The sequence below is a fragment of the Mixophyes fleayi genome, chromosome 5 (genome assembly GCF_038048845.1).
Source record: "Mixophyes fleayi isolate aMixFle1 chromosome 5, aMixFle1.hap1, whole genome shotgun sequence".
NCBI classification, from domain to species: Eukaryota; Metazoa; Chordata; class Amphibia; order Anura; family Limnodynastidae; genus Mixophyes; species Mixophyes fleayi.
The window spans coordinates 23,974,831-23,998,084 of NC_134406.1; the positions used below are offsets into that span (position 1 = coordinate 23,974,831).

At 40.1% G+C, this 23,254-nt stretch overlaps 1 protein-coding gene across 3 annotated transcripts in view; it reads right to left on the minus strand.

Moving 5' to 3' along the window:
* The window catches only part of CDK14 (cyclin dependent kinase 14), a 453,985-nt gene that overhangs the window by 362,231 nt on the left and 68,500 nt on the right, over nucleotides 1-23,254 (minus strand). The window contains exon 1 of one of the 3 annotated variants that reach the window (XM_075211847.1): nucleotides 17,033-17,203. The exons of the other annotated variants lie outside the window; for them this stretch is intronic. The gene's annotated coding sequence lies outside the window, so the exon portion shown is untranslated. Of the gene's footprint in view, nucleotides 1-17,032; nucleotides 17,204-23,254 lie in introns of those variants that run through there. 3 annotated transcript variants of the gene reach the window in all.

The window sequence follows — 23,254 nt, forward strand, 5'->3', positions numbered from 1 at the left end:
AAATATGCGTATATGCCTAAATATGTGCGTAGAATACTGAACGCCTTGATGAATAAGGCCGTTAGACTTTCTCTTTTAGGTTCCCAAATTGATTCAACACTGTAACTAGATTAAAAAATATAATATAATTGGTCTGGATCCCATTTTAATACGCAGATTCCAACAATATACAGCCCCGACTTCCCAGTTATATTACATTCAGTATTAAGATCATCAATTACTTTTAAGAAAAGTACAATATTCCTTTTTACTGTTTAAACTGTTTAAACGGTGCACAGAGTATAAGAGAATCAAGATTATGGTTTATGTTTTTTAAGATTATTTTAGATCAATAAATTTTTTTTAGTAAATATTTCCACTGACCTTTGCTTTATATAATTTGTTTCCTGTGCGCGGTTAGTCCTTATTGTTTATCTTTTACTGGATTCAATTGTGTGCGATACTGTACACACTAGGGTATATTATTTAGGTTAATTTTATCAAGTGAGAGTCACACTTGCCTATTCTTCTGGAATGTCCGGGATGCTCCCAAATTTTGTGCCATCCCCCGTTATTTCTGCAAGGAGAAGTTGGTGTCTACTTATTTTTGCATTTCTGGCTGTCTTTTTGTAAGTAGCATGACATGGGTGGGAACCTATCTTTAGCCATTAAAATGCCACAGGTGGCGTAGTGGAACAGTGCTAAGCATTGGTGTATCGTGGTGCTGGGGCCTTGGATTCCTATTTGACCAGAGTGTATGTTCTACCTACGTTTGCCTGAGTCTCAAAGACATGCTGGAAGATTAATAGCCTGCTGACTAATTTAGCCAAATTGCTGTTATTAATAATAATAATAATAACAATAAAAATATTACCTTCAATCAACTAAGTGATGTCAAGAGCAGTTAGATAAGCACAAGAATGCTATCACTGTCAAAAGCTATAAAAGGCTTTTTGTCCATAAGTTTAAAATAGGATTTTTATATTTGATTAGCTCTAACACGGATCATTTGTGGTCCAAGGTGTGGACAGCGTGGCAAAATCACTCCCCCTATCTCAGGGAACCAGCAAAATCACTAGTCCACGTGGAGAAAATCCTGCCTGCACAGAGTTCAGCTGGACTTCAGGAGGTACATTTGAAAATAGTAAATAGAGTTTATATTTCTCAGGCACTTAGAGACATGTGTAACAATCACCTTGTTTTGTACACAATCATTTTCATTCCTCATCGCAATGATAAAGAATGAAAGATAGAGACTATTTATCAGAATTGTTGTTTCGGATAAACTGCTAATCTCCTCTCTCGTCTATAGTCACTATTGCAAAGTGTCTACCTTGTGATAGTAACCGGAGGGGAGAGCAGGTAAGATGCGGTGAGGGATCCGTAGAGCCCGCTACCGCAATGCTCTGCCCATAAGCTTCAATGGCTAATGCCAGCTTCAGTTGGCATTAGCATCCAGCACAAGTTCAGAAAATCTTTGATTTTTAGAACTTGTTAAATCACGCAAAACAGCTGTCCCCATTGGAACCTATTTAGTTATAAATAGAAGGGATACATAAAACTGTAGTGGTCCCACAAAAATGGCAGTTTTGGGGGGTTTAGGAGCTTGTCAAATAGGCCCCTTAGTTGCTAATGAATCAGGCCTTTGCCCAAAATGTATAAGAGGCAAACTTAACACAAATCTTATGGAATTGTCTAAAAATGGCAAAATATTGGAGTAAGACCATGGTTTTTTTTTTATCAATTACACTTTCCATTTGCAGTTGAGAAAGAACTATGAAGCTTTGATCTTTTCCTCTTTGGTAAATGGAAGGATGACCTTTCCTTAATACCAATATCAATTCACTCCTCTACATTATTCACTTTAGAGGTAAGAGGACATCACATGCACCCACTGCAGTTAGCCAAGTTAAGACTGAATTATTGGACCTTCTGTAGTTTGATAGAAAGTCTGTCCTCTCGGATATCAAAACAGGAGTCAAACACTTCTACGCCAAATGGGGAACATACATTGAGTCACGTGATGACACTGTGCAGTGTAAGGTAAGGTAAGTATTTGAATACACTGAATAGTTTATTTTAGGTTAATTAGAGAGACAATCTAAAGTTCATTCTGTAATAATATTATATGACATGACATATGGGTGGGGTTGTTGCATTCTCTCACCCTTCTTCCCCTGGCTACTAGAGTCAGCCCTCCCCACAATATTATTTACAAACTGTGCTGGTTAGAAAATGAATGGGATAGTCTCCCCTTCCCCGTTCCTTCTCCATCCCTCCCATATTTTATTTTTCTGCAATTAGACATTTTTTTCAAGTTATGGAAAAAAAAAATCTACAATTGTATTTGATCTAAATCTTTGTAGGTTCTCACCTCCGTGTCCGTATAACCCAGTTTGTTTATTACAGTGTTTGTCCCAAATTGTAAAGCGCTGCGGAATTTGCTGGTGCTAGATAAATAAATGTTGATGATGATTGCACCTTTTCTTTATGTACAATAAAAAGATTTAACAAAAAAAACTAACAGCTTTTTCCCTTTTCAGAAATATGCTCACTCGTCTCTAATGCCAACTCTCCCGGAATGTCCGGGAGTCTCCCGAATTCCAGGTAAGTCTCTCGGAAGAGTAAGGCATCCTCCCGCATCTGCCCACTTCACTAATAAAGAGGGCAGATTAGAGCCGGCATGACGCAATTCTTGGGGAATCATGTAATTTTGGCCCCGCTGGAAAAAGACCCTTAACATAGATTATGTCGCTGGGGGTGGAGCCAAAATGTTGCGATTCATGAAACCCCGTCCCCACCATCCATATATCCCCTCCTGCCCTCCCGGATGTGACTATAAAGTTGGCAAGTATGCTTTAATAAGACTAGATTGTGATTGCTACAGAAAAAATAGGGTGCTCAATCACATGGAAAATAGAAGATAAAGGCCAGTATTTAATTGCAAGAAAACCCAAAACCTAGTATCACTGCAATTACCAATACAATGATGCCGGGCAATTTAGTGAAGCACAGCTGTCCAGCGGTACTGACTGAAGATGCACTATGGAAAGCTGGTGAGCCGGCGGAAGCAGTCCTGCATGCAACAGCATATGCGGGACTCTGGTTTTGCTGGGCTTTGGCTTCCAGTTCCACTTTTATTTTATTTATTTTTTTTAAAAAAAGATAAATTAAAAAAAAATATTAATTAAGTAGAAAATCTTATTAGAAACATGCTTTGTTTAAATAAATAATTCAAACATTTTTTCATGCACAAGCTTCAGCTAGCGCCATGCCGAGATAGCGGTATGAAGATCGCGGCTGTGTGTGTACCACCGCAATCCTTCTTACATAGGGGCTTTGCATGGGGAAATTTTCACCGCCAGAATCCAAGAGAAACTCTTTGCCGGCAGGAAAAAATTGGGAAAAGTCCTAGGGGCATATTTAACAAATCACGGTAGTGCACTATTGTGCACTTACCGTGGAATTAAAGTCCCGATGTGCCCTCCGCAAATTTATTAAAGCTGGCGTACATCATCCGAATTGAAGAAATCCACTGCTGTCAGCTCTGCTACGAAGAGCAGAGCTGGACAGCGCATGTGTGGAGGATCACATGATCCCTCCCTGTCACTCAGCGCGCTCTCTCTGCAACGATAGTTGCAGAGACAGAGTGGGGACTTTGTGCGCATGTGCAGTGCACATGCGCAATTGAAGGAAGAAGAGGAGATCCCGAGACAGCGCGTCCGAAGAGGGGGGTAAGTGTGATTTTTTCTATCACAGAAACAGCAGTTTCTCGGAACTGCTGTTTCTGTGTTCCCTTTTTAATAAATGTGAGAAATAGTTCAATCCTTATCCTTGCGATAAGGATTGATAACTATTTCTCACTTTTGCCGATTAATGATAAATGTGCCCCTTAGTTTGATGTTTTCGCTGGAAAAATGGGTTCTCTCTCATTCATAAATGTTTTCCAAGAAGCGATAAGACAGTTGATACACTGAACCAGGAGTGAGACGAGGTGAAGGGTGTGAGGGGAGTAAGGATAGATAAGAAAGTGGAGAGGCATTGCAGTAACAGGGACCCCTTAAAGACCAGGCCTGGTATCCAGGTGACCTGTACATTACACGCACCCATAAAACCCTTCTACAATAACAGAGATGCATTTGTGGCACGGCTGCTATACAATAAAGTCGTTACAGACTCATTACATCCTTCTCATTACTTAAGTGCAACAATAAAAACTTTCATCTTCCCACTCTGAAAGTCAAGAGTATAAAACATCACTGCCCGACAGAAAGCATTTTATAAAGTAATACTGCATAAGCATCGCCAAGACTAAAATGCACTTAATCTAATACATTGCACATATTGAATTATTTCATTTCTGCAGAGTGCCTGCTCTTGCATCAGCCCTGAGAGCTTTACAAAGAATGATGCTCAGAGCAGTGATGCCCAGGTTCTGTATTATCTGAGAGATATGGAACAATCTGGACAAAGTCCAGGGAAGCACAAATTACAGGCTATAGGGAGAACGTACTGTGAATACCAAATCTGAATACTCCTATAATATAAGGAGCCAACAGACAACTGCATTTAAATAACACATCTGAAACAAAGAAATAGCAGGAAGGGAGAGAGACTATTTAGACTGGTCGTCCACCTTCAGATTACTTTTTTGTTAGCATCTATATGCCTCCTGCAACTTTTGTAATACACTCTGTGCTTTTCATCCATGTCTATATTATATATGGGGCCTTATCTGTGTGGATTTTGTATGTTCTCCCTGTGTTTGCATGGGTTTGCGCGGGTTTCCTCGGGGTGCTCCGGTTTCCTCCCACACTCCAGAAAAAACATACTAGTAGCTGCTATCAAATTGACCCTAGTCTCTCTCTGTGTCTGTCTGTGTGTGTGTGTGTGTGTGTGTGTGTGTGTGTGTGTGTGTGTGTGTGTGTGTGTTAGGAAATTTAGACTGTAAGCTCCAATGGGGCAGGGATTCATGTGAGTTCTCTGTACAGCGCTGCGAAATTAGTGGCGCTATATATAAATAAATGATGATGATGATGATGATGATGATGATGATATATATGCACTTATATACTGATTGCAATGGGTTAATGAGAATATTCTACCCCCCGTGGGCATTCATTATAGGTGTCGCTTGACCATATGAGTGACACTTCTTCTTGTAATATCATAATTTGATCTTATTTCATTTAATGTACATTTTATTCAAATAAAGTATCTTATATTCAGAATTGATTGCTTTAATTTACTACTGCCGCACTCTGCTGGTCATGCTTATTGTATTCTACTCTATTTATCTAATGTTAAATCAGACATTAATAAATGATGCTAATGTAGCCAAGTATAAAATGAACATTATTGCAACCCGGAACTCCTGAGGAAGGTAACAGGAATAGTTCCCAAAACATATTGGGCACCTCCCCTTTTAACTCTCAACATTCTACACTCCACTTACCCACAGTGTGCGTCTACGGCCGGTAAGAGACGTCTTCTGCGCTTCAATGACAACAGAATCAGGTGCACACACCCTACACTTTCCAAACACCAGCACTTCTCAACAGTCCGGCTGGTACAATTACATAAAACAAGAATGGTCTCCCAGAGACAAGGAAGGGTTTATTGGATTACACTTGGCACTGTCTGGCTTCAGAGTGATGCAAGGAGGAATGTTTTATCCATGGTGGGATTGTCTCTTTCCACAGACTTTCAGAATTGATTGGACTAGTGATTCACAGGCTGGAAAGTAGATATTGTGGACTGAATATTATCTTATTTTATATATGGCCGTTTTATGTGTAATATATTCTATGTATGTATATTGGTATACAACATATAAAAATATACTAGGTATATTATATATAGAATATATACACACTCATTAGCCACAACATTAAAACCACCTGCCTAATATTGTGCAGGGCCCCTTGTACTGCATGGACTCCACAAGACCTCTGAAGGTGTCCTGTGGTATCTGGCACCAAGATGTTACAAGAGATCCTTTAAGTCCTGTAAGTTGTGAGGTGGGGCCTCCATGGCTCGGACTTGTTTTTCCAGCACATCCCACAGATGCTCAATCAAATTGAGATCTGGAGAATTTGGAGGCCAAGTCAACACCTTGAATTCTAGTTATGTTCCTCAAACCATTCCTGAACAAATTTTGCAGTGTGGCAGGTGCATTATCCTGCTGAAAGAGGCCACTGACATCAGGGAATACTATTACCACAAAGGGGTGTATTTGGTCTGCTTAGGTAGGTGGTACGTGTCATAGTAACATCCACATGACTGTCAGGACCCAAGGTTTCCCAGCAGAGCAGTGTTATTCACTTCACCCGTCAGTGATTTTAATGTTATGGCCCCTCAGTGCAATACATCTACATTTTATATATATATATATATATATGTGTTTTAGAATTATGTCCATGGTCAGTTCATATAGTGATCATATTAGCAATGAGCCAAACTTTGAAAACTGTTCCGCGAAACATTCACCATTCCAGACTGCGAACTTTCCGATGGAGGAAGTTGGCCTTAAGTGTTCTGCACGTAATTCCTGCCATCATTTGTTGCTCTGCACGGAATCCTCAGAGCAGAATGAATTGACACTGTAGTTGCCTCAGCTTTATTTATAAATGGTAAATTCTGAGCAATGGGGAATTTACTAATACTGGGCCTTATGTAGAGTTAGGAGCAAAGAAAAAGCAATAAAAAAAAAAAAAAAAAGAGCAAATTTGCTCCTGGACAAACCATGTTGCAATGGAAGCAGTGTCAATGCAGTAATTTTGTTGCATGCAGGGAAATTGTGGCCGCCCCCATTGACAGAATGCCTGTTTTGGGTCTTTTTACAGTGGTAAAAAGACCCCAAACAAGCATTACATCAATGGGGGGCGGGGCCAAAATGGTGCAAATCGTGAAGCCCCTCCCCCTCTGCCCATACACCTCTCATGCCCTCCAGGAACTAACATAAATAAAAGCAGCCACTATTTCCCTGCATGGGGAGGCGTTCTGTCGCATGCGGCCCACCCAGCCTTAACTTGTTTGTTACAGCTTATAACACTTGTTTAAAATTCCTGTTGATATTTTATTACAGATAGGTGGCTCTTTTTTTGTATAACATATGGTTTTATCATATTACTGATGGGTAATGTGTGTCCCCAAACTGCGCCCATGCATTCCCCAAACTGTATCAGGTTGCCCATCACTAATGTATGTATTTTAATTTGGGTGGACTTTTTATACACAATATATGTAATTGGAACAATCGATTAGTTTCCAGTTCATTTCCATGATGGCTACTGTACTAGAATACTTCAGCCTTTCCTTTCCATTAGTATGCTGTGCACTGCAATTATTAATTACACAAACAGCTCCAGACAATTTATCAAAGTGTCAGAGACATTGGGTGAAGACACAAAACAACATTAGGTATTTTTTTTTCTTCCTAAGGAAAGAGAAATCTTGCGGAAAGAGCTTCAGTACTATTACACCTGTTCTGTCTCAGCTTGCGATAAACATGAATAGAGATAAATTAAATAACTGGTTATGTGGAGAATATCTGCCAGCACAAGGAAATAATTGAGTTCACAGTACCAGTTACTGCGGGTGAAGGACAAGTGCAGTGAGGGGACACGGCGCCACAAAACGCGCTGTTTTAGCCGCGCCCAATGCCTTGGTTGTATCACTTCACCCTGCGACCATAATTATGTGATTTGCCTCAAATCATGTCATGGATAACTCCCATTTCGCCCACTTGACTTGGAAATGGACAAGGATGCGGGAGAATGGCCTACTCTCCGGGAGGCCTATTCAGAATTTGTGAGTCTCCCAGACAGTCCGGGAGAATGAGCAAGTATGGGTTACTGATGAAAATAAATTTGGAGAACAAGACACCCACATACCAGCCAGACTGTCCCATCATCCCACCAGTTAGAACCCAGGACAGTTGGGTGCACGTGGCAAAGGAGGGGTGTTTTTCCGAAATGAAAGGCTATGCTTAGCTTTTGGGGCGTGCCACGCTGGAATCTCAGTAATACAAAGGTTTAATTTGTGCCGGAACACACAGGAACATAGATCCGAAACTTCTACTTGGCCCAATAGCCTTTAGTATTTATAGATAACTGTTTAATGTCTTCCCAGCATATGCCTATAAGCTTTTGATTAAGCTTTTTTTTTTTTTTTTTCAATATCAATTCTACTTCTGTTTTTTATAATCGACAAATTAAGCACTGGTTAATATATCCATAAGTTAACTACTGCACTCCCTACATTTTCATGCCCTAAAATTAAAACGATCTCCATTAATTTCACAAGGAAAAAATAAAAGGTCAAAGGGTAGATTTATCAAACCTTCTAAAAAGTAAAAATGCAGGTGTTACCCATAGCAACCAATCAGATTCTAGCTATTATTTATTTAGTACATTCCAGAAAATGATAGCTAGAATCTGGTTGGTTGATCTGGGCAACACCTCCATTTTTACTTTTAAGAATGTTTGATAAATATAACCCCAAGTGGCAAAAAACGTCCACAAAATAAGCATAAAATTATCTTTGGAATATTGACAAGTTTTATAGTTTCCTTAGCTGGACCATTCACAATTTCTATTGCTGAAAAGCAGGTTAATGTGTATTTTAAGCATTATTAGTTGATTCCACATTTCACACGCAGGGGAGAATAATCCAACATGCAAATGCATGTAAATGATTGCATTTTACACCAAAATAGCAACAATTTGCATGTACTGTGTGCAGAACTTAACATTTGTCAAGGAAGCTTTGTGCGAGGTCTCAACAACCACAGATTCTTCTGATATGCAGATCAACTGCAACATCTGCTTCGTGTTATTCCAAGGCTGATTCTAAGTAACAGTTTATTAATCAAGGTTTATATAGAAAAATATCGTAAAGATCTATTCAGTCATTGCCAACCAATGTGCCCTAATAACACATTTGTGTGCCAGAATAATAGGAGTCATCAAAATTCATGCGATTGGTGAAAATTGTTAAAAGAAGATATGTAAAATATATTACAAATGGGTAATTAAAATACAATATTTGTTTCTTTTCACGCCTCCAGTTTTATAACAATATATTAATGCAAATATGTCATAAAAGAGAACATACAATGCATGACACAGATGTGCAACGGTATTAGAGATGGGGAAGCATTGATCTATATGGAAAATAAAACGGTTGAGCACCAGTTGCTGCAAATATAATAAGCTGCAAAACTAAATGAAATACTTAAATGATCAGTACTGTTGCAGAAGGATCATACGTGCATCATAAAATAATCAACAGGCCCATCATCTACACCCATACTTGCCAACTCTCCCTGAATGTCAGGGAGACTCCCTGAAATAGTGGTGATCTCCCTCACTCCCTGAAGAGTCTGGCATTCTCCCTGATGCTAAGCCAACACAAGACGTGGTTGGCTTCGCCATCTGTGGCATGATGACACAGTTTAGAAATTGTGTCCTATGTCCATGTATTGATGCCTATGGAGGGGGCCATTTTCATGGAGACCAAGATTTACTCAAAGACTGACAGGTAAGACAACATGACTTCAGTAATGGAGACAGAAATGTAAAAGACACTTCAGTCTCTAGAGATGCATTAGCTGCTTTTCTTTAACGCATAGTTGCCTACATTCCGGGAGACTCCCACATTTCAGGGAGACCTCCCGGGCTTCCAGGTGAGCAGGGCAACATCCGGATTTTCGCCCCCGCAATAGATAAGTGGCAGGGGTGGGGCTTATTGACGCACATATCACATCATCCTAGCCCTGCGCCCTGCCTAATTGGGCAAAATTGGGACAATCGTTTAGGGACGGGGCCAAAATTATGTGATTCATCAAGCCCCGCCCCCGCACACCCACCTCCCCTGGGATCTCCCTGAAGCCAACGAGGAAAAGTTGGCAAGTATGCCTACACCAGGCCTGGATGTCCTGTGGTTCTCCAACTGTTGTGAAACTATAATACCCAGCATAACCTGACAGCTATTGGCTGTCCATGGATTGGCAAAGCATGCTGGGACACCTGAAGAGCCGCTGTTTGTCCATTCCTCGACTCCCAATACAAGGTCATTTGTGGGCGGGACCAATATTCATAATAGCATAACATTATGGGCAGAGTATTCATAAACTGTCCGCCTCTGTGATGTAAGATGCGATAAAAAAATAAGTTTAAATATCCAGGGACTAGATATAGTTCATGAATAGCATTAAAATCTCAAATGAATGAAATTAGTGAAATGTAACTACCTTGTTAATTCTATTTGCCTAATTTGCATACCTGCCCAACAGGAGATGTGAAGGGCAGGTATTAAAAGAAGAGGTGGGTGCAACGTGATCACGCCATGCACAGCGTAATCACCTCACGTCTGTTCTCTTGGCATCCACTGAGGTGACTGCAGGAGATTTGTGCCACGTCTCAGCCCACCTTGCAGGCAGATGAGCGCATGTATCTGTAAGGTGGGCGGAGAAGCACATTAAAAACCATATGTTGAAAAAAAAAAAATAGAGACAGCGATAAAAGTTTTGCATTGAAGACGTTTTCTGCCTTCATATAACTTCTACTTACTGACTTATCCATGTCCTCCTGTAACTCTGACTAAATAAATTGCTTGCAGACGACAGGTATACTCAGAAACTAAAGTAACCAAAAACTTAGAGGTTCAGGTTGGAAATATTCGTGCTCAATGTGAGAGTTTGTAAGAAACTTTAAGTGCACCTGTCGTGCAATGTTGAAAAATCTAACATCAATCAATAGTACAGTCTGAGGAAAAGCCTAATTGCAAGAACATATTCTGTTCTTGATAAAAATCAGCTATAAAACGGTCTTCCTCCCTCTCCCTCTTACAGATCCGTCAGGCGTTATTTAAATTATCCAATTGTGGGGGCTTAAAGTTCCACTACCACCTACGGAAAATATTTAACTAAGGAACCCATCCCCCCTCCGTAGGTGGTAGTGCGACACGTATCACTTATGTTCATTCAGAGCCAAGAGACTGTCTTAAAGCTGGAATATCTCCTGAAGTCTGATGATGTCCCTGGACGTTTTTTCTAAGTAGCACAATGACCATGCTCCGGCCGACATATGCAATGTTCTCATTTTTATTACCTTCCCACTCAAGACAACTAAAGCCTCTCCCACAACTTTAGGGAAGTGTCCTAATGCAATATAATATAGGCAAAAAATTGAAACTGCAGTCATTTCAGCTGCTGTGACATCACTGGCTCTGCCACTGTGTGTTAATCAACCAATGTACATAGGTCACATCTGAGAAGCAAGTCTGACAGGCTACCAGGCCAACTGTGTCTGCTCTGTTAGAGAAGCATCGCCCCCTCCTATAAGGGCAATCTGCTGCAGAGAAGTGAAATATAGCATGGTGGACTTATTTAGTTAATATTTAACAATAAAGGGCCTGATTCATTAAATAAAGTAAAGCAAAAAAACGAGAAACTTTGAACCTTGGAAAAACCAATGCAAGGGGTGCAAATGTGTTTATTAGTTTGCACATAAGGAAAATGCTGGTTGTTTTTTCATGTAGCACACAAATACTTGATAGCTTTATTTTTACACTGACATTAAAAGTTGATCTAGGACATGCCCTATCTCAACTATAAATCTGTCTCCACATTTTAAATTTACCTCCCCTGCAATGCAACATGGTTTTGCCAAGGTTCAAAGTTACTAATTGTTGTTGCTTTACTTTCCTTAATGAATCAGGCCCTAAATGTCACTTTTTTTTTTATTAAAAAAGTGTTTGTTTTGTAGGCATGGCTGTTTATATTCATTGTTTTTTGATACAACAAAGATCCTAGTAAGTTTCCAAAGGTATAAAAAAAAGAAGGAGAAACAAATACATCAAGTAAATGTTTGAAAACAAATAAGTCATCTGAAAGAAGATTAAAAAATAGGACAAAGGAAGAAAAACAAACACAAAAAAAACAAGGAAAACAAAACAGTGTCTGCTCAAACAAAAACATTGCCATGCACATCAGAGGTAATTATTAAATGAATCTGACACACAAAAGTGTCAGTGTGATGTCGGGTATCATTTATATCAAAATAGCAATCTCGGTACTTCATTCTCAGAATGAACCAGTAGCTCGCAAAAGGAATACACTATCTCTGGAAATGATTAATGAACACACCCAAGGCATCTTACGCTTTGACAAACACTGTAATACACTGCAGTATAATATCATGGCAATACTAGCGCAGTATACGCTGATCAGCCACAACATTAAAACCACAGGCAAGTGACGTGAATAACATTGATTATCTTGTTACAGTGGCACCAGTCAAGGGGTGGGATATATTAATGAGCAAAGGAAGCTGATGTGTTGGAAGCAGGAAAAATGGGCAAGTGTAAGCATTTGAGTGACTTTGACAAGGGCCAAATTGTGATGGCTAGACAACTGGGTCAGACCAGCTCCAAAACAGCAGGTCTTGTTGGGTGTTCCCGGTATGCAGTGGTGAGTACCTACCTAAAGTGGTCCCAGGAAGGAATGGTTTGAGGAACATGACAAAGAGTTCAAGGTGTTGACTTGGCATACAAATTCACCAGACCTCAATCCAATCGAGCATCTGTGAGATGTGCTGGAAAAACAAGTCTGAGCCATGGAGGCCCCACCTCGCAACTTACAGGACTTAAAGAATCTGCTGCTAACGTCTTGTTGTCAGAGACCACAGGACACCTTCAGAGGTCTTGTGGAGCCCATGCCTCGACGGGTCAGAGGTGTTCTGGCACCACACGAGGGGGCCTACACCATATTAGGCATATTAGTTTAATGATGTGGCTGATCGGTGTATATGGATATATAAGAACTAGAAAATACTGTGCATTCTCCCTTCTTCTTATAACCCTTTCAGAGTGCCTGATGCACCAAACACTCCATTGTGCTGACACCAATGCAACATGTGCTGCCCAATTAAATGTACCTACAGCAAATGAACCTGGCAAAAAAAATGTCCTCATTGAACGGCACCCTAACAATACAGTAACTTTCTCTTAAAATGACTTATAATTAACTGTGAGCACAGGACACACCTTATGTATATATCCCCAGTCATATTTCCCTTTTTAGGAAATTATATTTAACTCCGGAAGATACCAACAGCACAGCTATCCAATCAGGGCTGGCGTTTCTAATAGACGAACCTAGGCGGAGATCATGTCACTCATTCAGTGTTATTAATACGGCCTCCACACGGAGTACAGGCCGCTGACATGGAGCAGCAGCCTCTTACTATTAAACCTACCGGCTTGCTAAGGTAAATATATAAACCTCCTCCACTTAACCTTCAGGAAGCAGAGGATGATGTGGGGTTGGATCACTTATCTCCCCTCACTGCACATCTACAGTTCTACCAACTCTCCCAACCCTAATGTTCCTTTGAAGTACATACTATACGGATTCTCTCTGCGTGTTGTTGTCATCTATCATCTCCTTTGACCACACCAAAAATTCCTTGAACATTTCTCTGTTTGGCTCCCTCATTTCTTATCCTCTGACATTCAACCATCATCATGTGTGATTTTAACATCCCTATGGTGCACCCCCACTCTATTGTGCTTTCAAACTATTCTTTTTAGCATCCTCTCTTGGCCTCTCTCATTGGACCGACTCTTCTACTCATCCTGACTGCCGCTGTCTTGATCTTGTTTTCTCCAGACTTTGTTCAGTTTCCGATTCATTCCCTTTCTCCACCAATCACCAGATCACCTGCAAGCTCTCTTCCACCACCTTAAACTCTTTGCAGTTGGACCGTACCAAGCCTCCACATACCCGCAGAAATCTCAAATTTACTGATCTAACTTTCTACCTCTCTGCAACAACTTCTCTCCCCAATTTACACATTCTCCTGTCCTGATTTGGCAGCCCCACAAAATGACACTTAAACAAACCCTGACAACAGCCCTTGATCAAGTGGCTCCAGCTAGTTTGTACTCTAAGCGTCAACCAGGATGTCAGCCATACATCGCTCTGCCTTCAAAAACCTGTCACTGAAATTCTCTCTGTCATTTCATCTTCAATGTCCACCCGCCACATCATATTCAATCTTTCAAAATCTGAGCTATTAATATTTCCACCTGTCAACAGAAGCTGCCTATCTGATATCTCTATGACTATGTAGAACATGAATATAGACCATACCCCTGACGTTCACTACCTAAGTGTCATCTTTGACTCAGAACTGTCCTTTGTTCTCCTCATCTTGCCTATATCCAAATCCCGCGGCATAAGAGGAACATTTCTAGAACACGCACATATCTCGCACAAGATACTGCTAAACACTTTAACACATGTACTTATAGTGGGAGATTCAATTCGGTGCGAGGTGTTTCCGGAACGTCCACAGATCCACCTCGCACCAATATTATGGCTGGAATCTCCGCTCATTTTCTCGCACCCCATAGAGGTATGAGGAAAAATCAGCAGAGATTCCTACTGTAATTGTCTGCAAAGTGCACAGCGTGACGTCCACGCTCCACACGGCCACCAACTGAATCTTCCCCATAATCTCCCACATTGACTATTGCAATTCCCTTCTTAGTGGTCTCCCCCTAACCAGAGTTTGACCCCACAATTCCTTTTGAATGCAGCGGCAAGACTAATTTTCCTTGCAAAACGTTCTTCTACTGCTGCTCTGCTGTCAGTCCCTACATTGGTTGCCTGTATTATACCAAATCAAATACCAAATACTTCTACTAACATAGAAGACAAAACTGCACCAACATACATCTCTTCACTTGTCTCAAAATATCTCCCATGACCTCATCACCTGCTCCCATTCCCGGCTACAGGATTTTTTTGCGGCTGCACCTACTCTGTGGCATTCCCTCCCTTGCACAAAAATACATTCCCCTGTCCTTACCTCTATAGCCAAGTCAATCAAATTCCCAAACAACCTGTATTATATATATTAATAGCATTCTAAGGGGGGGAATTCAATTGGGTTGGGTACGTTTAACTACACTGATAAGTACGACCTCGGGAATGCCTACAAAAAAAAAGGCGGAATCATTCAAAAGCGAATTGAAAATAATCAGACTTAGCTTGAACACGACGCTGAAGATGACCGAACAAAGCAGCAATGTGCGGTTGTTTAAACACTTAACCTTAGCGGTCCCCACATTGCCGCTTTAAATTTTCACACACGTTGCGATGATCTCAGGCTGCACTGCCGGTGAGTTCTTGAATCGGAATACCTTGCTGTCATTATGTTGCTTTCTTTGGTCATCTTCAGTGTTGTGTTCAAGCTAAGTCTGATTATTTGCAATTTGATTTTGATGATTTAGGGATTTTTTTTGTAGGCATTTCCGATGTTGTAATTGTTGTAATCGTATAAACGATTACCACCGATTCAATTAACCGAGAAGTGTCTCCCGGACGTTCCATAAGTGCCGGCAATGTCCGCGGCGCGTTGTCCACATTGCCGGCAATTGAATTCCCCCAGATATATTTATATATATATATATATATGTGTGTGTGTGTGTGTTTGTTTGCATAACATATTTGCATATATATTTTATTTGCCAATGCGGTAAAGCTATTTAAACATATAGCGGCATAACTTGTACCTAGTTTGTGATGATCTGCCTACTATACACTGTAAAGTAGAAGGCCCAGTAGGGTTGTCTTAAGCTGAGTCCCTTTAAGCCTGAGCTGAGACATAATATTACGGTAGATGCCGCACGTCCTGTGGACACAGATTATTTTGGCCCCTCTCCCCGAAGCATCCCTGAGCATAATTAAATTATATCTTTACTTATGATGAATTCTTAATTATCTGTTACAGCTCTAGGTCCCTGCCAGCACACACGGGCTTCTTGTTAGGCATCACACATTTATTCATTACCAATAAAGCCATAAACTTGTACATGTATTATCGGTAATGCACTCTTATTTGAATTGCATCCGATGGTTTCTAATGCACTTCATTGATCGATATAAGCAACAGATGTATCATTTAGATCCTGAGGCAAAAAAGTCATTGATTTACTCCTTCTACATTGCCTATAAATAGGCATAAAAAAACCACAAAAACAGTGCAAGGAGCAAAGTGGATCTGTAATCGTGAAACGTTATAACAGAGCATTATAAAAGAAAACGCACCTGATAGAGACTACACTCCCAGGCTTGTATAATAAAACGCACATACACACACTCAAGTCTGGGTGTGTCAGGACACATTGATAAAAACTAACCATCGGGAATTCTTTTTACTAAGTAGAACCTGCAATGATAACTTACTTATTTCAATCTTATAGTATACCCTTCTTTCATACAACCATTCATACAACCCCTATAGCCCGTGACAATGATTAACTGATACGAGTGTGTATAATTTATATATATATATATATATATATATATATATATATATATATATATATATATATGGGTTAGACTGTTTTGTTTCAAATAGCTCTGCAAATGCTTCACCAACATCCATTTACATGACCACAATCGGTCCCCATATGAAATGAAACAGCTGCAGCTATACTGGACAGGAAGATGCTCCCCGCCTGATCCTACACTTAAAAGCTGTAATTCATGCATGCACAGACCAGTTTAATTCCTAGTCCATCTCTTTCCTAGCTGCTGCAAAATAATGAAAGGAAAGAAAATTCATGTCATTTTCTGCATCCAGCCAGAGTTACCACTTTGGGTTGTAGAGATGAAAGTGGTTCGGTCACGTTTCCCGTTTACTTCTCCCGTAGGGCGTCAGAGCTGAAGACTACACTCAAAGAAAAAAAAACTGGGTTTGACTATAAGGTAAGGACAGAAAATAGGAAACGATGGTTCATTTCTTTGATTGTTGTTCATTAGATGTAAGAACTGTCGAGGTTGTTGGTTCGATTTCCGTGAGGTGTATTCCTGTGGGATTAGGAGCTAAGAAATGTATCACATACACTCTTCTGCTGGCAGGAGAGCTGCTGTGTTCTACGGTGAAGACGTGCAATGCCTGGATTCCTTGCCCACTACATCCATGCCGTTAGGTTTGCAGATGCAGATATATGTCTACCTTAATAAATACTGACTCACCTTTGTGTTGCTCTCTTTACTGGCTGTTTCATCTGCAACTCTTCGACATGTCTTGCTCTCTGGCAGTGCACACACCGATAGAAGTCAGGCCAGTCTCATTCAGCAAATGAATTCACAACATCTTACTGCTCTAGCAAGCTGGAATGGGAAGGATGTACTACAGGGCTCAGAGAGAGAGGGGGGAATCACAGGCTGCAAACAGGGAAATCTCAACAGGCAGATTTATTCTCCAAGGATCCCCCAGCCTCACGCCTAGATGCGCACAGGCAAAATATTATGCAATTGCCTTAAAACTCCCTTGCACACTGCTCTGCTGCCTTCAAACACATTGATATTTTTATAAAAGGGGAAGAGGATGGACTTGTCTATGGAGCATCAAGGAATCAACCAGCAGCCCGTGGCTTGCAGTAGTAATACAGCAGAACAAGCACATATTATGACAATTTGCAATACACTTTTGTATAAATGCATGGATTTGCAGGTGAATGGAGCCGTTTTGATCTAGCTGAGGCCAAATAGCAACCTGTATTATTAATGGAAATAATATATAAGCAAAAATCTAAATTAAGAATACATTTTATCAGGGGTATAAATCTTATCAGGACCTGATCTTTTCTTTTCCTCCCATGCTCAGCAGGGAAGCAATTAGTGTCTTAGAAAGAAATTAAGTTATAGAACAATCGAAGGGCTTTAAGAAGTTAAAGATCAACTTGTTATTAGCAACAAACAGTATGTTCTAATGGCAGAGTGCACAATCATCACCAGGGAGCTTTAAAAGACGACTTAAGAGAGAAACTTCAGCTAAGTGCAGTTCAGCAGCTGCAGTTTCCTATAAACTGCACCCTTATCAAGCAAACCTAAACACCCTTAACTGGTTAAATGACATTTCAATCTAATAAGAGACTTAGGTGCCTATTTGAGCTAGCTCCTAATCCCCCAAAACAGCCAAGCAGGATAATATTAGAAACTCTTATTAACATCTGCTTTTTATATTTAGCGAAAAAACATATTCTGCAGTTTTGTATAGTCAGAAAATATCAGTCGCTGCCCCTATGGAGCTTACAATCTATTTTCACTACCACAGGGACACAAACATATATAAACCAGGGACAATTTAACCAAAAGCCACATAGGCTTACCTTGCCCATTCACTATAATAGAACTTAGAGAACAGCTAGACTTTATTCTCATTGCTAAAGCACCGATGGGCAACTTGTTACTTCAAAGGCTCCGTGTGTGGCTCTTTAACCTTCAAAAGGGCCGCATGTTGCCCTTAATCTCAGTAATAAGCTAAAGCAATACATTTAATCAAAGAAAGAGAAACCAATCTGTTATAATACCTCAGCAGGAATTTCAATGTAAGATAAACCCAAGATACAAGCTATAATAAGCAAACCTGACAATTCAATGTGACTTCTGGGTCAGATTTTCAAAAGCTAGCTTTCAGGCATAGGATGGAACAGACAATGCAATTCTGAAGAGGTTTCTGTCCGCTAACCTGTTGTACTTGTCTACTGCGCCCTATAACAGAATGTCTGGGGAACCAAAAATAGACAACTTTGCAGCACAATGGCGCATAATAGTATACCTCAAACTGTCCCTATGTTGGTGGAGCATCCCTACTTGCGGCCCACAAATGGTGCGGGACTTAATGGGAAAATAGGTGGGTTTGTGATCAAGCATGGCCATCTGTGGGCGGTGATTGGCTGTAGCTGGGCAGAGTTTGGACAAGTAGGGCTTATTTTGTCCTGCTTTCAGGACTCTGAATGGTCAGAACTATGTAAAAATTGCTTACAATGCTTTATTGAAAAAAGTAATTATGCAGCTCTTCACCCCAGAGAACGAAGGAAAACCACATCGTGCAGATTGGACATCCCCTCTTACTCTGATCTCATATGTGCTGTTGGCACTGCCTGACCGCCCTGTGTTGTGTGCTTCTAAATACATGGTTTCAGAGAAAAAATGCCCAAAAAATTAACAAAAACACTTGCTGCAATAATAATAAAAATAAAAAAATACAATGAATATAAATGTAACAATGTATGTTAAATATAAAAGTAAACTGTACATTAAAAAACAAATAAGATTAATCTCTTTATTCTTGACCATCTTACCAAAATAATATAATGTACTACTTTGTAAAGTAATACTTACAAAAAAAATATTAATCTCCCATTCACATCCAATTAAAGTAAAAAAAAAATACATTTAGTGTTACAGTTACTCGCCTTGTGCTTCACATCACTCTCAGCAGCCAAGAAACTGCAGAATTTCACAAATAACTTAATGTTACTGCATGTTCACTAGAGCCAAAAGTGAGAACAACTATGGCGGCCATTTTGTTGAAGACAAAGTTCATTAAAACATATGCAGATCTCCAGAAAAATGGGTCTTAGATTGCAGACTGCTACAGGTTTTTTTTTAACACAGACAGGAGGAGACACTACCTAAAATGCAGTTTCCTCCTTCTAAACACAGAACTGTAGTGATTCATGTGTAGGGGTGTTTCTGGCCAAATTCCCCACTGTAAGAGTGCCTCTGAGGGCTTGTTGTAATCTAAACTTGGTAGGAGCTGGGCACTGATGCCATTGTGGAAGGAGACAGTTCTTAAATAGTTTCCTCACATAAAAAAATAACTATTTCAGCTATTTAAAGGCTTCAAACAGTCTACAACCGCACTATTATTGTACTTTTTGTTTCAGAATGTAACAATGGCATTTGTGTGCAATCACATCAATGTACAATTGAGGCACACACTACAATCCAATAATTTTCAGTCTGAATACTTTTAATCTCTCCAAAAATGAGTTAAGTCAAAAACATATATGATTACTTCACACACTGATAGCAGAAACACATTTTTAGAGTATGCGCAATGTAGGAAAGTTGTACGATCGTTAGACTGTAATTGTATGATTAAATTGCACACACTTCAAAATCAGCTTCAATACAATTCTTTTGTATAAAAATTTTCCACTTAATCTGTTTGGTTTATAAATGGATTTGGCCATCTGCATTACACACGTTTCTGTTCTCAGCAATGTAGTAAAAAAAAAAAAAATTGGATTGAACGATCAAACTCAATATGTCATTCTACAGAATCTGATGATTCGTCTATTTTAACCAACTGCAGAGCTATAATTTTGTTTAATACAGCAAAACCAAAAGGTCAGGTTCCTCTTTGGGTGCACAATATCAGTCCAGTCAATTTAGAGGTTTTAGTCTAACAAATTTATGTATTTGCAAATTTGTATTATTGCAAAAAATGCTTTTTTTTTTATATTGCCAGTACCTTTTGTTTGTTTTTTTTACCCCCCATATCTGTTGCTTTAACATTCAGCGCAGGGTATATGTTAATATATTGTTTGTAGATTTGGGTGGGGTTGTTTAACACAGACCCAATTAAGTCCCCTGCAGCTATTTTTTTTACCAGTCATTTGACTGAATCTATACCACTGTATTGTAATATTTTTGGCACTTTTGTGGCGAGTAATCAGCGCCTGAATTTATGCAAACACGCTTATGCTGTCTGCAACTGTTATTGTGTACTGAGATCATGTTTAACATGTAATATAGAGTTAAAACATACTTGCCTACTTTTAGGCACTGAAGTCCGGGAGATCCTGGACAGTGGGTGTAACTAGAGGGCGGGGTGTGGTCAATTTTGGCCCCGCCTCCCGAGTCGAAAATGTTGTTTTGATGCCAAAATGACGCGATTCACCGCCATTCGCGTTATTTTGGCCAGGTGTTTGCCGGATGCAGGAGGCTTGCCTGCTCTCTCAGGAGTCCGGGAAATGGATCCGGATTTTGGGAGTCTCCCAGACATTCTGGGAAAATTGTCAAGATCCAAATACTTTCTACTCCAACCACCATCACCCTCTAAACTCCAAAGCCTTAGACAAACACTCATTTTATACCCGCTGGCAATCGCTGTGAACTGGGGAGGCCTTTGGATGCCAGGCAACCCCAAGAGCCGTGTTAGGTACAAGGTTCAATGGACCCTAATTTTGTGAGCGATGGTAACGCATTAAAAGGGCCATCAGGCTGACACACGGCTGTCGCCTTATCAGGTCCCCCTTGTGCGAGACCTATATAAAAGAACATCATAAGTGAACAGCCTGTTGCAGACATGCGAGGCCTTTATCTCCACCACAATCAGATTTCCCACAGTTGGCGCACATTACAGAGCAAATCCTAAGAAAGACTGATGACCATAAAACAATTCTTAGCACAAACTCTCTCCAGTAAATATATCTCAAGTACTGTGGGGATTATTCCTCTCAATTGAGTGTCTATTCTTCTATACATGCTGCAGAGATGTCTATCAGCACATATATCCTATTAATATACTTCACATAGGGAAAGGCAGCTGCAACAGGTGTGGGATTATGCAGCAAGTTTACTTTAATTGAAAGCAACTCTATCTAACCTCAGAACTGCACTCAGAATGTTAATTAATGACTGGTCGGATTTAGAGAAGAAACTTTAATGGCACTGCTGAGAAAACAACTCATCTATTTGATACTGTAAAAAAATAAATGAATATAGTGTGGGAGCATATTAAAGCTGAAGGAAAATGACGGCTTCTGTTTAGCATTCAGTGGTGCTAGAAAGCTTGCGAACCCTTTAGAGTTTTCGGAATGTCTGCTTAAATGTGACCTTGAAAGGTGTTCAGATCTTCATCCATGTAATTAAACGTATAACTTAGATCAGTGGTTCCCAAACTTTTGCAGTTCGCGGAACCCTTAGAGTCTCCATAATTTTTTCAAGGCTCCCCTCCAAAAAAATTACCGAGCAGTTTTATAAGTAGTCAAAAAAACGTACTAAGTATTTAGGTCAGGGCAGAAGTACTTATTTAGTTGTATGCAAAAATAATACACATAAATCCAAGGGAAAAGAATATTTTTATATATCGGGCGTGATGATGTCACGCGTGACATTGAGTGAGAAGGGAGGGAGGGAGGAGGATGCTGGGTCCCAGGCGCCGCCGGATTCGTAAATTTTCATTTATTTTTTTCCCTTCGTGTCCACGGCACCCCTGTGACAGCGCAGCGGCCCCCCTGGGAGCCGCGGCGCAGAGTTTGGGAACCTAGGACTTAGATGAAGATCTGAATAACTTTTAAGATCACATTTATGCCGAAATTCAGAAAGAACTGAACTAACAGCCAGGTTAGTTTTGCCAATTTGGTTGTTCTTGATCAAACTGTTTTGACACTGCTTTGTGCGAGAGGTCAAAATAAATGTTCTGTCCAATAAATAAATCTAACCTGGTCCAATATAAACCAATTGGGCTCGTCTGAGAATTTTGCTTACCTGATGAACCATAATCAGTGTACAGGGCCAGCGAGGAGATCCTGTTGTTTGAGATCCAACAAACAAGATGTGCAGATTGGCCCTCACTGTGTATGGCCAAATTGTAGACAGATTCAGTTATTCACCCATAGGACTCTTTAATCAGATCTAAGTAGCATTACACATATAAGAAACATTTCTGTCCACCTCTGATTGGTATGACTAGATTGTATGGTAAAAGAAAGAGAAAGCATAAGAAAAGGAACAAAATCGGGCGAGATGAAGTATACCTGGCAACTAAACCACACCGATACCTCCCAACATTTGGGAATCCAGCATTGGGACATGGAGCATGGCCATGTCACGATAGCGGCATGAATAGGGCTTTTGAAGAACTAGGCTGCTCCGTACTCTCCTCTCCTCTAAAGACCTCTTTTGCCGTGCACCCGGTACCCATCCACCACTGCCCTGCCATGCAGAGCAGCAGTGAATAAGACATACCTGGGTTGTTCCATGCCAAATCATCACACCCTCCAACCCGACCATCTCGATTTTCGTGAAATTTGGTAGATGACAAAGTTACTATGTATATGTAAAATTTTAGCCCTCAGTGATACACAGTGTTCATGCAACAGGGATGCAAACATGTCAAAAAATTAAAAATTTACGGTTGCCAGGACCTCTAAAACAAATCATAACTTTACTTCTAATTGTGATAAAACTTTCATGTTGGTCTTGTTTTGAAGTTAAGGGTCCTTAATTTTCATAAAAAATAGTTTTATATTTAAATATGGACTTCTGCATTTCAAGGTCACATGATCTGACCTTTGACCTTAAGTATCTAAAAAAAGTTATGTTTACTTTTTTGGGACATAAAGAATATTATGCAGTTAAAGACAACCTCTCTTTGGTATAAGTTTCATTTTGGGA